The following is an 18,976-nucleotide window of genomic DNA, read 5'->3' as shown; positions in this document are numbered from 1 at the left end:
TCAACGTCAACTACGAACATAGCCTTCTAAAAGCCGTACTATGGCCTCTTGCCGCCTAATAAAGGCCTTACACGTTAATCACTTAGTTCCACGACCCTGCTTATGGTATCATTGGTCTAGACCATTCAATCTCAATGGACTACAACGTTCCAAGTCGGTTTCCTTGGCGTCATGGCCTTATATCACCATCAACTACGTGCAAAGCTTTCTAGAAGCCGTATTATGGCTTTTTGCGGCCTAATTAAGGCTTTACACGGGAATTACGTGGTTCCACATGTCCGCGCAGCTTGCTATTGGTCTAGTTCTCTCAGTCTCAAAGGATTACATCGTCCAAAGTCATTTGCCTTGGCGCCATGCCCTTATATCACCGTCAACTACGTGCATAGCCTTCTAAAAGGGGTAATATGGCTTTGCGGCCTAATAAAGGCATCACACGTAAATTACGTGGTTCCACAAGCCTGCGCATGGTATCATTGGTCTAGTCCTTTCATTCTCAATGGACTGCAACGCGCCAATTCGTTTTCCTTGCAGCCATGGCCTTTTATCACCGTCAAATATGTGCACAGCCTTCTAAAAGCCGTACTATGGCCTCTTGCCGCCTAATAAAGGCCTTACACGAAATCAAGTATTTCCAGAGGCCTGTGCATTGTATCATTGGTCTGGTCCTTTCATTCTCAATGGACTGCAACGTGCCAAGTCGTTTTCCTTGGCGCCATGGCCTTTTATCATCGTCCACTACGTGCATGGCCTTCTAAAAGCCGTAATATGGTCTTTTACGACATAATTAAGGCCATACACTTAAAATACGTGGTTCCACGGGTCCGCACAGGTTGCCATGGGTGTAGTCCTTGCAGTCTTAATGATCTACAACGTCCCAAGTCGTTTACCTTGGCTCCATGGCCTTTTATCATCGTCCACTAAGTGCATGGCCTTCTAAAAGCCGTACTATGGTCTTTTCCGACATAATTAAGGCCCTACACTTAAAATACGTGGTTCCACGGGTCTGCACAGTTGCCATGGGTTTAGTCCTTGCAGTCTTAATGATCTACAACGTCCCAAGTCGTTTTCCATGGCGCCATTGCCTTATATCAACGTCAACTACGAGCATAGCCTTCTAAAAGCCGTACTATGGCTTCTTGCTGCCTAATAAAAGCCTTACGCGTTAATCACTTAGTTCCACGAGACTGCTCATGGTATCATTGGTCTAGACCTTTCAGTCTCAATGGACTACAACGTTCCAAGTCGGGTTCTTGGCGTCATGGCCTTGTATCACCATCAACTACGTGCAAAACTTTCTAAAAGCCGTATTATGGCTTTTTGCGGCCTAATTAAGGCTTTACACGTGAATTACGTGGTTCCACAGGTCCGCGCAGCTTCCTATTGGTCTAGTTCTCTCAGTTTCAAAGGACTACATCGTCCAAAGTCATTTGCCTTGGCGCCATGGCCTTTTATCATCGTCCACTACGTGCATGGCCTTCTAAAAGCCGTAATATGGTCTTTTACGATATAATTAAGGCCTTACACGTGAATTACGTTGTTCCACGTGTTCGCGCAGCTTGCCATTGGTCTAGTCCTTTCATTCTCAATGGACTGGATCATGCCAAGTCGTTTACCTTGGCTCCATGGCCTTTTATCATCGTCCACTAAGTGCATGGCCTTCTAAAAGCCGTACTATGGTCTTTTACGACATAATTAAGGCCCTACACTTAAAATACGTGGTTCCACGGGTCTTCACAGTTGCCATGGGTTTAGTACTTGCAGTCTTAATGATCTACAACGTCCCAAGTCGTTTTCCATGGCGCCATTGCCTTATATCAACGTCAACTACGTGCATAGCCTACTAAAAGCCGTAATATGGATTTTTGCCGCCTAATAAAGGCCTTACACGAAAATCACGTATTTCCACGAGTCTGCGCATGGTGCCATTCGTCTAGTCCTTGCAGTCACAATGGACTACAACGTCCTTAGTCGTTTTTTTTTGACGCCATGCCCTTATATCACCGTCAACTGCTTGCATAGCCTTCGACAATCCGTAGTATGGCCTTTTGTAGCCCAATTAAGGCCTTACACGAAAATTACGTGGTTCCACAAGCCTGGGCAAGGTATCATTGGTCTAGTCCTTTCATTCTCAATGGACTGCATCGTGCCAAGTCGTTTTCCTTGTCGCCATGCCCTTATATCACCGCTAACTACGTGCATAGCCTTCTAAAAGCCGTACTATGGCCTCTTGCCGCCTAATAAAGGCCTTACACGTTAATCACTTAGTTCCACGACCCTGCTCATGGTATCATTGGTCTAGACCATTCAGACTCAATGGACTACAACGTTCCAAGTCGGTTTCCTTGGCGTCATGGCCTTATATCACCATCAACTACGTGCAAAGCTTTCTAGAAGCCGTATTATGGCTTTTTGCGGCCTAATTAACGCTTTACACGGGAATTACGTGGTTCCACATGTCCGCGCAGCTTGCTATTGGTCTAGTTCTCTCAGTCTCAAAGGACTACATCGTCCAAAGTCATTTGCCTTGGCGCCATGCCCTTATATCACCGTCAACTACGTGCATAGCCTTCTAAAAGGGGTAATATGGCTTTGCGGCCTAATAAAGGCATCACACGTAAATTACGTGGTTCCACAAGCCTGCGCATGGTATCATTGGTCTAGTCCTTTCATTCTCAATGGACTGCAACGCGCCAATTCGTTTTCCTTGCAGCCATGGCCTTTTATCACCGTCAAATATGTGCACAGCCTTCTAAAAGCCGTACTATGGCCTCTTGCCGCCTAATAAAGGCCTTACACGAAATCAAGTATTTCCAGAGGCCTGCGCATTGTATCATTGGTCTGGTCCTTTCATTCTCAATGGACTGCAACGTGCCAAGTCGTTTTCCTTGGCGCCATGGCCTTTTATCATCGTCCACTACGTGCATGGCCTTCTAAAAGCCGTAATATGGTCTTTTACGATATAATTAAGGCCTTACACGTGAATTACGTTGTTCCACGTGTTCGCACAGCTTGCCATGGGTTTAGTCCTTGCAGTCTTAATGATCTACAACGTCCCAAGTCGTTTTCCATGGCGCCATTGCCTTATATCAATGTCAACTACGTGCATAGCCTACTAAAAGCCGTAATATGGATTTTTGCCGCCTAATAAAGGCCTTACACGAAAATCACGTATTTCCACCAGTCTGCGCATGGTACCATTCGTCTAGTCCTTGCAGTCTCAATGGACTACAACATCCTTAGTCGTTTTTTTTTGACGCCATGCCCTTATAATACCGTCAACTGCTTGCATAGCCTTCGACAAGCCGTAGTACGGCTTTTGCAGCCCAATTAAGGCCTTACACGTAAATTACCTGGTTCCACAAGCCTGGGCAAGGTATCATTGGTCTAGTCCTTTCATTCTTAATGGACTGCATCGTCCCAAGTCGTTTTCCTTGGCGCCATGCCCTTATATCACCGCTAACTACGTGCATAGCCTTCTAAAAGCCGTAATATGGCTTTGCGCCCTAATAAAAACCTTACACGTGAATTACGTGGTTCCATGTCTTCGCACAGCTTGCCATTGGTCTAGTCCCTGCAGTCTCAATGGACTACAACGTCCCAAGTCGTTTTCTTTGACGCCATGCCCTTATACCACCGGCAACTGCTTGCATAGCCTTCTAAAAGCCGTACTATGGCCTCTTGCCGCCTAATAAAAGCCTTACACGTTAATCACTTAGTTCCACGAGACTGCTCATGGCATCATTGGTCTAGACCTTTCAGTCTCAATGGACTACAACGTTCCAAGTCGGTTTCCTTGGCGTCATGGCCTTGTATCACCATCAACTACGTGCAAAGCTTTCTAAAAGCAGTATTATGGCTTTTTGCGGCCTAATTAAGGCCTTACACGTGAATTACGTGGTTCCACATGTCCGCGCAGCTTCCTATTGGTCTAGTTCTCTCAGTCTTAAAGGACTACATCGTCCAAAGTCATTTGCCTTGGCGCCATGCCCTTATATCACCTTCAACTACGTGCATAGCCATCTAAAAGCCGTAATATGGCTTTTGCGGCCTAATAAAGGCCTTACACGTAAATTACGTGGTTCCACAAGCCTGCGCATGGTATCATTGGTCTAGTCCCTTCATTCTTAATGGACCGCAACGTGCCAAGTCGTTTTCCTTGCCGCCATGGCCTTTTCTCTCCGTCAACTACGTGCATAGCCTTCTAAAAGCAGTAATATGGGCTTTTACGACATAATTAAGGCCCTACACTTAAAATACGTGGTTCCACGGGTCCGCACAGGTTGCCATGGGTTTAGTCCTTGCAGTCTTAATGATCTACAACGTCCCAAGTCGTTTTCCATGACGCCATTGCCTTATATCAACGTCAACTACGAACATAGCCTTCTAAAAGCCGTACTATGGCCTCTTGCCGCCTAATAAAGGCCTTACACGTTAATCACTTAGTTCCACGACCCTGCTCATGGTATCAATGGTCTAGACCATTCAGTCTCAATGGACTACAACGTTCCAAGTCGGTCGGTGCGGCCTAATTAAGGCTTTACACGTGAATTACGTGGTTCCACATGTCCGCGCAGCTTGCTATTGGTCTAGTTCTCTCAGTCTCAAAGGACTACATCGTCCAAAGTCATTTGCCTTGGCGCCATGCCCTTATATCACCGTCAACTACGTGCATAGCCTTCTAAAAGGGGTAATATGGCTTTGCGGCCTAATAAAGGCATCACACGTAAATTACGTGGTTCCACAAGCCTGCGCATGGTATCATTGGTCTAGTCCTTTCATTCTCAATGGACTGCAACGCGCCAATTCGTTTTCCTTGCAGCCATGGCCTTTTATCACCGTCAAATATGTGCACAGCCTTCTAAAAGCCGTACTATGGCCTCTTGCCGCCTAATAAAGGCCTTACACGAAATCAAGTATTTCCACGAGCCTGCTCATGGTATCATTGGTCTAGACCCTTCAGTCTCAATGGACTACAACGTTCCAAGTCGGTTTTCTTGGCGTCATGGCCTTGTATCACCATCAACTACGTGCAAAGCTTCCTAAAAGCCGTACTATGGCCTTTTGCCGCCTAATAAAGGCCTTACACGTTAATAGCTTAGTTCCACGAGCCTGCTGATGGTATCATTGGTCTAGACCATTCAGTCTCAATGGACTACAGCGTTCCAAGTCGGTTTCCTTGGCGTCATGGCCTTATATCACCATTAACTACGTGCAAAGCTTTCTAGAAGCCGTATTATGGCTTTTTGCGGCCTAATTAAGGCCTCACACGTGAAGTACGTTGTTCCACGTGTTCGCGCAGCTTGCTATTGGTCTAGTTCTCTCAGTCTCAAAGGACTACATCGTCCAAAGTCATTTACCTTGGCGCCATGCCCTTATATCACCGTCAACTACGTGCATAGCCTTCTAAAAGGGGTAATATGGCTTTGCGGCCTAATAAAGGCCTCACACGTAAATTACGTGGTTCCACAAGCCTGCGCATGGTATCATTGGTCTAGTCCTTTCATTCTCAATGGACTGCAACGTGCCAAGTCGTTTTCCTTGGCGCCATGGCCTTTTATCATCGTCCACTACGTGCATGGCCTTCTAAAAGCCGTAATATGGTCTTTTACGACATAATTAAGGCCTTACACGTGAATTACGTTGTTCCACGTGTTCGCGCAGCTTGCCATTGGTCTAGTCCTTTCATTCTCAATGGACTGCATCGTGCCAAGTCGTTTTCCTTGGCGCCATGCCCTTATATCACCGTTAACTACGTGCATAGCCTTCTAAAAGGGGTAATATGGCTTTGCGGCCTAATAAAGGCCTTACACGTAAATTACGTGGTTCCACAAGCCTGCGCATGGTATCATTGGTCTAGTCCTTTCATTCTCAATGGACTGCAACGTGCCAATTCGTTTTCCTTATAGCCATGGCCTTTTATCACCGTCAAATATGTGCATAGCCTTCTAAAAGCCGCACTATGGCCTCTTGCCGCCTAATAAAGGCCTTACACGAAATCAAGTATTTCCAAAGGCCTGCGCATTGTATCATTGGTCTGGTCCTTTCATTCTCAATGGACTGCAACGTGCCAAGTCGTTTTCCTTGGCGCCATGGCCTTTTATCATCGTCCACTACGTGCATGGCCTTCTAAAAGCCGTAATATGGTCTTTTACGACATAATTAAGGCCTTACACGTGAATTACGTTGTTCCACGTGTTCGCGCAGCTTGCCATTGGTCTAGTCCTTTCATTCTCAATGGACTGCATCGTGCCAAGTCGTTTTCCTTGGCGCCATGCCCTTATATCACCGTTAACTACGTGCATAGCCTTCTAAAAGGGGTAATATGGCTTTGCGGCCTAATAAAGACCTTACACGTAAATTACGTGGTTCTACAAGCCTGCGAATGGTATCATTGGTCTAGTCCTTTCATTCTCAATGGACTGCAACGTGCCAATTCGTTTTCCTTATAGCCATGGCCTTTTATCACCGTCAAATATGTGCATAGCCTTCTAAAAGCCGCACTATGGTCTCTTGCCGCCTAATAAAGGCCTTACACGAAATCAAGTATTTCCAGAGGCCTGCGCATTGTATCATTGGTCTGGTCCTTTCATTCTCAATGGACTGCAACGCGCCAATTCGTTTTCCTTGCAGCCATGGCCTTTTATCACCGTCAAATATGTGCACAGCCATCTAAAAGCCGTACTATGGCCTCTTGCCGCCTAATAAAGGCCTTACAGGAAATCAAGTATTTCCACGAGCCTGCTCATGGTATCATTGGTCTAGACCCTTCAGTCTCAATGGACTACAACGTTCCAAGTCGGTTTTCTTGGCGTCATGGCCTTGTATCACCATCAACTACGTGCAAAGCTTCCTAAAAGCCGTACTATGGCCTTTTGCCGCCTAATAAAGGCCTTACACGTTAATCACTTAGTTCCACGAGCCTGCTGATGGTATCATTGGTCTAGACCATTCAGTCTCAATGGACTACAGCGTTCCAAGTCGGTTTCCTTGGCGTCATGGCCTTATATCACCATCAACTACGTGCAAAGCTTTCTAGAAGCCGTATTATGGCTTTTTGCGGCCTAATTAAGTCCTCACACGTAAATTACGTGGTTCCACAAGCCTGCGCATGGTATCATTGGTCTAGTCCTTTCATTCTCAATGGACTGCAACGTGCCAAGTCGTTTTCCTTGGCGCCATGGCCTTTTATCATCGTCCACTACGTGCATGGCCTTCTAAAAGCCGTAATATGGTCTTTTACGACATAATTAAGGCCTTACACGTGAATTACGTTGTTCCACGTGTTCGCGCAGCTTGCCATTGGTCTAGTCCTTTCATTCTCAATGGACTGCATCGTGCCAGGTCGTTTTCCTTGGCACCATGCCCTTATATCACCGTTAACTACGTGCATAGCCTTCTAAAAGGGGTAATATGGCTTTGCAGCCTAATAAAGGCCTTACACGTAAATTACGTGGTTCCACAAGCCTGCGAATGGTATCATTGGTCTAGTCCTTTCATTCTTAATGGACTGCAACGTGCCAATTCGTTTTCCTTATAGCCATGGCCTTTTATCACCGTCAAATATGTGCATAGCCTTCTAAAAGCCGCACTATGGCCTCTTGCCGCCTAATAAAGGCCTTACACGAAATCAAGTATTTCCAGAGGCCTGCGCATTGTATCATTGGTCTGGTCCTTTCATTCTCAATGGACTGCAACGCGCCAATTCGTTTTCCTTGCAGCCATGGCCTTTTATCACCGTCAAATATGTGCACAGCCTTCTAAAAGCCGTACTATGGCCTCTTGCCGCCTAATAAAGGCCTTACACGAAATCAAGTATTTCCACGAGCCTCCTCATGGTATCATTGGTCTAGACCTTTCAGTCTCAATGGACTACAACGTTCCAAGTCGGTTTTCTTGGCGTCATGGCCTTGTATCACCATCAACTACGTGCAAAGCTTCCTAAAAGCCGTACTATGGCCTTTTGCCGCCTAATAAAGGCCTTACACGTTAATCACTTAGTTCCACGAGCCTGCTGATGGTATCATTAGTCTAGACCATTCAATCTCAATGGACTACAACGTTCCAAGTCGGTTTCCTTGGCGTCATGGCCTTATATCACCATCAACTACGTGCAAAGCTTTCTAGAAGCCGTATTATGGCTTTTTGCGGCCTAATTAAGGCCTCACACGTAAATTACGTGGTTCCACAAGCCTGCGCATGGTATCATTGGTCTAGTCCTTTCATTCTCAATGGACTGCAATGTGCCAAGTCGTTTTCCTTGGCGCCATGGCCTTTTATCATTGTCCACTACGTCCATGGCCTTCTAAAAGCCGTAATATGGTCTTTTACGACATAATTAAGGCTTTACACGTGAATTACGTTGTTCCACGTGTTCGCGCAGCTTGCCATTGGTCTAGTTCTTTCATTCTCAATGGACTGCATCGTGCCAAGTCGTTTTCCTGGGCGCCATGCCCTTATATCACCGTTAACTACGTGCATGGCCTTCTAAAAGGGGTAATATGGCTTTGCGGCCTAATAAAGACCTTACACGTAAATTACGTGGTTCCACAAGCCTGCGAATGGTATCATTGGTCTAGTCCTTTCATTCTCAATGGACTGCAACGTGCCAATTCGTTTTCCTTATAGCCATGGCCTTTTATCACCGTCAAATATGTGCATAGCCTTCTAAAAGCCGCACTATGGCCTCTTGCCGCCTAATAAAGGCCTTACACGAAATCAAGTATTTCCAGAGGCCTGCGCATTGTATCATTGGTCTGGTCCTTTCATTCTCAATGGACTGCAACGCGCCAATTCGTTTTCCTTGCAGCCATGGCCTTTTATCACCGTCAAATATGTGCACAGCCTTCTAAAAGCCGTACTATGGCCTCTTGCCGCCTAATAAAGGCCTTAAACGAAATCAAGTATTTCCACGAGCCTGCTCATGGTATCATTGGTCTAGACCTTTCAGTCTCAATGGACTACAACGTTCCAAGTCGGTTTTCTTGGCGTCATGGCCTTGTATCACCATCAACTACGTGCAAAGGTTCCTAAAAGCCGTACTATGGCCTTTTGCCGCCTAATAAAGGCCTTACACGTTAATCACTTAGTTCCACGAGCCTGCTCATGGTATCATTGGTCTAGACCATTCAGTCTCAATGGACTACAACGTTCCAAGTCGGTTTCCTTGGCGTCATGGCCTTATATCACCATCAACTACGTGCAAAGCTTTCTAAAAGCCGTATTATGGCTTTTTGCGGCCTAATTAAGGCTTTACACGTGAATTACGTGGTTCCAAATGTCTGCGTAGCTTCCTATTGGTCTAGTTCTCTCAGTCTCAAAGGACTACATCGTCCAAAGTCATTTGCCTTGGCGCCATGCCCTTATATCACCGTCAACTACGTGCATAGCCTTCTAAAAGCCGTAATATGGCTTTTGCAGCCTAATAAAAGCCTTACACGTAAATTACGTGGTTTCACAATCCTGCGCATGGTATCATTGGTCTAGTCCTTTCATTCTCAATGGACTGCAACGTGCCAAGTCGTTTTCCTTGGCGCCATGGCCTTTTATCATCGTCCACTACGTGCATGGCCTTCTAAAAGCCGTATATGGTCTTTTACGACATAATTAAGGCCTTACACGTGAATTACGTTGTTCCACGTGTTCGCGCAGCTTGCCATTGGTCTAGTCCTTTCATTCTCAATGGACTGCATCGTGCCAAGTCGTTTTCCTTGGCGCCATGCCCTTATATCACCGTTAACTACGTGCATAGCCTTCTAAAAGGGGTAATATGGCTTTGCGGCCTAATAAAGACATTACACGTAAATTACGTGGTTCCACAAGCCTGCGAATGGTATCATTGGTCTAGTCCTTTCATTCTCAATGGACTGCAACGTGCCAATTCGTTTTCCTTATAGCCATGGCCTTTTATCACCGTCAAATATGTGCATAGCCTTCTAAAAGCCGCACTATGGCCTCTTGCCGCCTAATAAAGGCCTTACACGAAATCAAGTATTTCCAGAGGCCTGCGCATTGTATCATTGGTCTGGTCCTTTCATTCTCAATAGACTGCAACGTGCCAAGTCGTTTTCCTTGGCGCCATGGCCTTTTATCATCGTCCACTACGTGCATGGCCTTCTAAAAGCCGTAATATGGTCTTTTACGACATAATTAAGGCCCTACACTTAAAATACGTGGTTCCACGGGTCCGCACAGTTGCCATGGGTTTAGTCCTTGCAGTCTTAATGATCTACAACGTCCCAAGTCGTTTTCCATGGCGCCATTGCCTTATATCAACGTCAACTACGAGCATAGCCTTCTAAAAGCCGTATTATGGCCTCTTGCCGCCTAATAAAAGCCTTACACGTTAATCACTTAGTTCCACGAGACTGCTCATGGCATCATTGGTCTAGACCTTTCAGTCTCAATGGACTACAACGTTCCAAGTCGGTTTTCTTGGCGTCATGGCCTTGTATCACCATCAACTACGTGCAAAGCTTTCTAAAAGCCGTATTATGGCTTTTTGCGGCCTAATTAAGGCTTTACACGTGAATTACGTGGTTCCACATGTCTGCGTAGCTTCCTATTGGTCTAGTTCTCTCAGTCTCAAAGGACTACATCGTCCAAAGTCATTTGCCTTGGCGCCATGCCCTTATATCACCGTCAACTACGTGCATAGCCTTCTAAAAGCCGTAATATGGCTTTTGCGGCCTAATAAAGGCCTTACACGAAAATTACGTTGTTCCACAAGCCTGCGCCTGGTATCATTGGTCTAGTCCCTTCATTCTCAATGGACCGCAACGTGCAAAGTCGTTTTCCTTGCCGCCATGGCCTTTTGTCACCGTCAACTACGTGCATAGCCTTCTAAAAGCAGCAATATGGTCTTTTACGACATAATTAAGGCCCTACACTTAAAATACGTGGTTCCACGGGTCCGCACAGGTTGCCATGGGTTTAGTCATTGCAGTCTTAATGATCTGCAACGTCCCCATGGCGCCATTGCCTTATATCAACGTCAACTACGAATATAGCCTTCTAAAAGCCGTACTATGGCTTTTTGCCGCCTAATAAAGGCCTTACACGTTAATCACTTAGTTCCACGAGCCTGCTCATGGTATCATTGGTCTAGACCATTCAGTCTCAATGGACTACAACGTTCCAAGTCGGTTTCCTTGGCGTCATGGCCTTATATCACCATCAACTACGTGCAAAGCTTTCTAGAAGCCGTATTATGGCTTTTTGCGGCCTAATTAAGGCTTTACACGGGAATTACGTGGTTCCACATGTCCGCGCAGCTTGCTATTGGTCCAGTTCTCTCAGTCTCAAAGGACTACATCGTCCAAAGTCATTTACCTTGGCGCCATGCCCTTACATCACCGTCAACTACGTGCATAGCCTTCTAAAAGGGGTAACATGGCTTGGCGGCCTAATAAAGGCCTCACACGTAAATTACGTGGTTCCACAAGCCTTCGCATGGTATCATTGGTCTAGTCCTTTCATTCTCAATGGACTGCAACGTACCAAGTCGTTTTCCTTGGCGCCATGGCCTTTTAACATCGTCCACTACGTGCATGGCCTTCTAAAAGCCGTAATATGGTCTTTTACGACATAATTAAGGCCTTACACGTGAATTACGTTGTTCCACGTGTTCGCGCAGCTTGCCATTGGTCTAGTCCTTTCATTCTCAATGGACTGCATCGTGCCAAGTCGTTTTCCTTGGCGCCATGCCCTTATATCACCGTTAACTACGTGCATACCCTTCTAAAAGCCGTAATATGGCTTTGCGCCCTAATAAAGGCCTTACACGTGAATTACGTGGTTCCATGTGTTCGCACAGCTTGCCATTGGTCTAGTCCTTGCAGTCTCAATGGACTACAACGTCCCAAGTCGTTTTCTTTGACGCCATGCCCTTCTACCACCGGCAACTGCTTGCATAGACTTCGACAAGCCGTAGTATGGCCTCTTGCCGCCTAATAAAGGCCTTACACGTTAATCACTTAGTTCCACGAGACTGCTCATGGTATCATTGATCTAGAACATTCAGTCTCAATGGACTACAACGTTCCAAGTCGGTTTCCTTGGCGTCATGGCCTTATATCACCATCAACTACGTGCATAGCCTTCTAAAAGCCGTAATATGGCTTTTGCGGCCTAATAAAGGCCTTACACGTAAATTACGTGGTTTCACAAGCCTGCGCATGGTATCATTGGTCTAGTCCTTTCATTCTCAATGGACCGCAACGTGCCAAGTCGTTTTCCTTGCCGCCATGGCGTTTTATCACCATCAACTGCGTGCATAGCCTTCTTAAAGCAGTAATATGGTCTTTTACGACATAATTAAGGCCCTGCACCTAAAATACGTGGTTGCACGGGTCGGCACAGGTTGCCATGGGTTTAGTCCTTGCAGTCTTAATGATCTACAACGTCCCAAGTCGTTTTTCATGGCGCCATTGCCTTATATCAACGTCAACTACGAACATAGCCTTCTAAAAGCCATACTATGGCCTCTTGCCGCCTAATAAAGGCCTTACAAGTTAATCACTTAGTTCCACGAGCCTGCTCCATGGTATCATTGGTCTAGACCATTCAGTCTCAATGGACTACAACGTTCCAAGTCGGTTTCCTTGGCGTCATGGGCTTATATCACCATCAACTACGTGCAAAGCTTTCTAGAAGCCGTATTATGGCTTTTTGCGGCCTAATTAAGGCTTTACACGGGAATTACGTGGTTCCACATGTCTGCACAGCTTGCTATTGGTCTAGTTCTCTCAGTCTCAAAAGACTACATCGCCCAAAGTCATTTGCCTTGTCGCCATGCCCTTATATCACCGTCAACTACGTGCATAGCCTTCTAAAAGCCGTAATATGGCTTTTGAGGCCTAATAAAGGCCTTACACGTGAATTACGTGGTTCCACATGTCCGCACAGCTTGCTATTGGTCTAGTTCTGTCAGTCTCAAAGGACTACATCCTCCAAAGTCATTTGCCTTGGCGCCATGCCCTTATATCACCGTCAACTACGTGCATAGCCTTCTAATAGGAGTAATATGTCTTTGCGCCTAATAAAGGCCTTACACGTAAATTATGTGGTTCGACAAGCCTGCGCATGGTATCATTGGTCTAGTTCTCTCAGTCTCAAAGGACTACATCGTCCAAAGTCATTTACCTTGGCGCCATGCCCTTATATCACCGTCAACTACGTGCATAGCCTTCTAAAAGAGGTAATATGGCTTGGCGGCCTAATAAAGGCCTCACACGTAAATTACGTGGTTCCACAAGCTTGCGCATGGTATCATTGGTCTAGTCCTTTCATTCTCAATGGACTGCAACGTGCCAAGTCGTTTTCCTTGGCGCCATGGCCTTTTATCATCGTCCACTACGTGCATGGCCTTCTAAATGCCGTAATATGGTCTTTTACGACATAATTAAGGCCTTACACGTGAATTACGTTGTTCCACGTGTTCGCGCAGCTTGCCATTGGTCTAGTCCTTTCATTCTTAATGGACTGCATCGTGCCAAGTCGTTTTCCTTGGCGCCATGCCCTTATATCACCGTTAACTACGTGCATAGCCTTCTAAAAGCCGTAATATGGCTTTGCGCCCTAATAAAGGCCTTACACGTGAATTACGTGGTTCCATGTGTTCGCACAGCTTGCCATTGGTCTAGTCCTTGCAGTCTCAATGGACTACAACGTCCCAAGTCGTTTTCTTTGACGTCATGCCCTTATACCACCGGCAACTGCTTGCATAGACTTCGACAAGCCGTAGTATGGCCTCTTGCCGCCTAATAAAGGCCTTACACGTTAATCACTTAGTTCCACGAGACTGCTCATGGTATCATTGATCTAGACCTTTCAGTCTCAATGGACTACAACGTTCCCAGTCGGTTTCCTTGGCGTCATGGCCTTGTCTCACCATCAACTAAACAAAATTTTCAGGGTTAATAACGTTTGATGTGTTTTGTGGGAATATATATACTGGGAATCTTTAGTTTAAAGCTAGCATTAGCTAGCTACAGCAGCTAATAGCTAGTCACTTAAATATAAACTGGAGACTTAGCTAGGTATAAAGAACATGGCTACATATGTATATATATTCCTAGCTAGCTGTTGGTGGTGGTTGGCTTTTTATGATGCTAGCTATAAAACATGTCTGGCAACAATAATATAATCAAAACTGAAAATAAAACATGAAAAAACCTTACAGAACCTTGCTATGATTAATTTATAAAACCATGCTCTTCTTCAAATGTTTTTTTAAAGATTTATTTTGAATAAAAGAGTAGAGAATACTAAAAAAGAACAGCCATCTTTTTCGTAAACACAATTTCCGTTTTATGCTATGAACTTCATTTAACAGTCCGTATGCTTTGTGAATATCTAATACCGTGTCATACGTAGCGATACCTATATATATATGCTAACATAGAGTTTTTGGCAAAGGGTATATATATTTATATCGTTATTAGCAGCGGGTTATATATTTACACCTTATGTGCGATTTCTATGAAGTACATCTCTAATCTTTTTAGTTAAATTTTAGCGTACAGCCACGTCATAAGAAAGTGACCCGTGATTTCCGTGTCGTGGACTCACAGTTTTACTCACGCAAGGGAATTATTATATAAGCTTAGCTATTTCTCGCGACATCCACCTATTTCTCAGACGGCATATTTAAAAATAACCGTGCAATGACTTCTGTATTGCTATTCGAATGTACTGCTCTGAGCCATATGATTTTTCGGCTATATCCGTCAATGCAACCATGAATCGAGATGAAAAGAAACGCCATTATAACGAGCGAGTAAATACCGTAGAATATGGGACCTTCAGTCCCCTTGTCTTCTCAACAAATGGAGGAATGGGTCGTGAGTGTGGAGCGTTTTACAAACGACTATCAGAGATGATTGCTGAAAAGCGGGATGTCAAAGTTCAACAATCGACCAACTTCATAAGGTCGAAGATCTCATTCAGTTTGTTAAGGTCAACTTTACTATGCATCAGAGGCGCACGCTCATTGTGGGGTAGGAAACCTGCAACAATCAATGACATTGAACTCTCCAATTCTCTTTCAAGGATTGTAGGCAGCGATTAATCAATAATCTATTCTGTGAAGAGATTTTAAAATTCAAAAACATTCAAAACACTTGAACAATCAGATTAAATAAACAGTAGTACAGTTGTAATATGTATATACCATGCTTTTTTATGTAACAAAATCTTTTTGTGTTTACAAAAAGATGGCTGTTCTTTTTTAGTATTCTCTACTCTTTTATTCAAAATAAATCTTTAAAAAAACATTTGAAGAAGAGCATGGTTTTATAAATTAATCATAGCAAGGTTCTGTAAGGTTTTTTCATGTTTTATTTTCAGTTTTGATTATATTATTGTTGCCAGACATGTTTTATAGCTAGCATCATAAAAAGCCAACCACCACCAACAGCTAGCTAGGAATATATATATATATGTAGCCATGTTCTTTATACCTAGCTAAGTCTCCAGTTTATATTTAAGTGACTAGCTATTAGCTGCTGTAGCTAGCTAATGCTAGCTTTAAACTAAAGATTCCCAGTATATATATTCCCACAAAACACATCAAACGTTATTAACCCTGAAAATTTTAAACATTTTCCTGGGTTTTTTTTGGTTTGCGAAGTTCTTTTCCTCCAAATATTCTAAAAATAAAGTTCAGAAATTACTTATTTTTAAAATGTAAATTTAATTTGTTTCAAATTGTGGTTTTGACATTTTCATGTAAGAATTTGTGGGCAAAAACCTTAATCAGCATGCTAAAAGAACTGACTTTTCTCAATTTAGAATTACTAAACACAACCATTTTCTTACATTTAGTGTAAACTTTTGAGCGTATGGCTTATATTTAATACACCAAAAGAGCTACTTTGTTGATTTCAATTTTATACCCTGTAAGCTATTTTTTTCTTCTTTTTGACATTTTGAATTAACTTATTGTTGTAGAAGGCATATAATATACATGCATATAAAAAATGGAATTTTGCAAATTTCTGTTTTACCACTCAATTTTTACATTTTATAAGTTATTTGGAACAGAATGGTATGAAATAGACCAAAATACCTGATCTTAGTTGTTTTTAATTTACAGGCTGTGTCTGTGAAACTTTAAGGGGAACATTTGGTGGAAGACAATGGCATGACATATACTGATAGAACTGATTTTTGTTGTGTTAGATGTTATATCTGAACCTTTTTGACATTTTATGTTAATTTTGCGAGGAAGGACCATATATATATACACAGAAGAAGAATTTAATTTTACACCTTGCAAGCTTTGTTTTTCTATATTTTGTATAAATTCTTACTGGGGAGGACTCCGTGCAATATATCGAAATGACTGATCCTTCTCGATTTAAATTTGATGTGTTCTAAATCGTATATAGTTTTGGAAATTTTGTGTAAGATTTAATGGGTAAGGGCTAGATGCAATATGTCAAAAAAACTCTTTTTGTTGAATCAGAAGCACTCCCTACAACCATTCTTTTTTTTACAGTTTGTGAAGCTTTTGTGAGGAAAGAGTGTATGCAATATTATCGAAATAACTGATTTTTGTTGCAAACTGTTTTTCTTTGGCATTTTGGATTAAAATATTGTTTTAGAGGGCATATGCTGTAGATATATGTACCGAAATAATACCTCTCATTTTTTACATTTTGATTAAACATTTGTGGGAGACCGTCGGTATGCGAAGGACCAAAATAAGAGATTTTAGTATTATTTAGAATTTGTATTTTGTGTTGCAAAATTGGTGCAAAAATTGACATAAATTGAACTTATATACAGATTGATTGCTGTTGTTTAACATGACTCATTATGACTTATATATATATTTTATGAAAAATTGTGACAGAATACTATGTGAGATTTGAAATTTTGTTTACTTTATTGATGGTAAAACAGCATGCAAATTGCTAAAAGGACTTTATTAATTTTAGATTTAAACACCGTTATTTTGTTGGCATTTTGTCTAAAGTTTGGTGAGGAAGGACCGTATGCAATATATCAAATAATGTTTTATTGCATTATAATTTATCCTTGCAAATCCCTTTTTAACACCTTAGATAAAAATTTCTACCTAGGCAAAATTTATTGTTTATTTTTCACATTTTGTGTCAACCTTTGGCAGGGTTTGCAATAAACTAACTGATTTTAACATATACAATGAGAGAGATTTGTGTTTAACATTGATCAGTTTTTTTGTATATATGTGGCGTTTTGAGTGATTTCAATTTTATGGGTGAGTTGTATGTTGAAATGCTTTTGAAAACTTCTTTCCGAATAATTTTCGCATTTGTCAGATGGTCAGAGCAGTAATTTTAGTAGATTTAGATTTTAAATGTCACATATATACTGCAGTTGTTGGACACCTTAAATTTTTTTGGTCATTTATATAATAATGCAGATGTAAGATGCTACATAAATTAAATGAGAATACAGTGGATTCTTCCACGGGAAACAGCTAGTTGATAATTAATACGGCTTCAACTTATCGTAACCATCTATGTGCCAAATATCGCTCGGTCCTCGTACATTATAACGCCTTCTCACTAATCTACGTTTCCCACGTTCTATGCAACCTTAGGGGTCAAGTTGTTTTACTTTAATCATTACAACATCTCTTGGGACAAAGAAGCCATGAAAAAGTCTTAACCTGATGCTCCACATAGTCCTGTAACCGCGTGTCCTGGTGGGGAGTTGGAGTTCATTTCGCATAGCGTTTTCCATTCTAGACAACGACTTATGAGTCAAGCAATTTCAGCGTTTTAAACCCAGAGATTTCAATCGTGATTTCAAAATGTTCGCAATGACATTTTTAATCCATGATGTCAGTGCAAATATTTTAGTATTCTTTGATATTGGTATCCTTTTTTGAAAATATTTCGAAATAATCAAATCATATTCATTGGGTGAGACACAGTTGACGCAATATTTATCAGATATAGTACATGACACATTTATCCGTAGTTTTTTTCCCAGACCTCAACTCGTCCCAGTTCTATTTAGAGAAACATTTTCACCATCTCGGGAAACATTTTTACTATTTCGGCAAACATTTTTTCACCATTTCGAATAACATTTTTACTATTTTGAATAACATTTTTACTATTTCGGCAAACATTTTCACACAATTTCGGAAAAGCTTTTTTGCACCTATCGGCTTCCGTATGAACTGGTGTAAATAGTGAAGCCAGTACCGATGATGATATCAAAAATTTCGCAGGATGAAAATGCCGCATTCAGCTAAATTAACACAAAAACAGGACCACAAAACCCAAACGGCGGGGCCCCAAAAATCAGTTTTATACGCGATGGACGCTGGGCGGCCGTTATTCTAGTTCATTTTAATAATGGGCGTAAAAATCAAAGAGCAAAGGCTCACAGAGATACACCTTATTTTTTTGAGCTGAATTTTTGCTGGTGTATTTACCTGGTGTAAATACACAACGCAAAAAAAATCCACGACAAAAAAAATACAACAGCACCACTGAAAATAGCAAGAAAAAACCACTGCAGTGAAAATTGTTAACATTGGTTTAAAAAATAGCAGATAGTTGAAGTACTGATATTGATAAAAACTTTCAAATTAGGTAACGGAGGTACATTGTGACATTACAAAGGAAATAGATTATTGACCAATGTTTTGCCATATAACAATTGTTAAGAAAATGATGAGTGACTGACCCTCTTCTGAACTTTTTTCACCTGAGAGATATTAAAACTCGAAAATTTATTATTTCGTGTCCCGAGAAGTAAATAATTTACACGAAAAGAGTAATTCTACGGCACAAAAATATACCTCTTGAAAGAGCAAAAAGAGCACAAATAGTAACTATTTTAACGGTAACCAGTAAATTAGCAAAGTTCACTTAGTCATAAAGCAACAAGTTAAATATTTTTAAAAATATTTGACTTAAATATATCGATGGTGTCAGCAACGACACGCCAGCTCTATGGAATGTGCATAACGGGA

The sequence above is a fragment of the Hydractinia symbiolongicarpus genome, chromosome 3 (assembly GCF_029227915.1).
Source record: "Hydractinia symbiolongicarpus strain clone_291-10 chromosome 3, HSymV2.1, whole genome shotgun sequence".
Classification (NCBI taxonomy): Eukaryota; Metazoa; Cnidaria; class Hydrozoa; order Anthoathecata; family Hydractiniidae; genus Hydractinia; species Hydractinia symbiolongicarpus.
The sequence above is the reverse complement of the archived record's forward strand: the minus strand, read 5'-3'. Positions refer to the sequence as shown.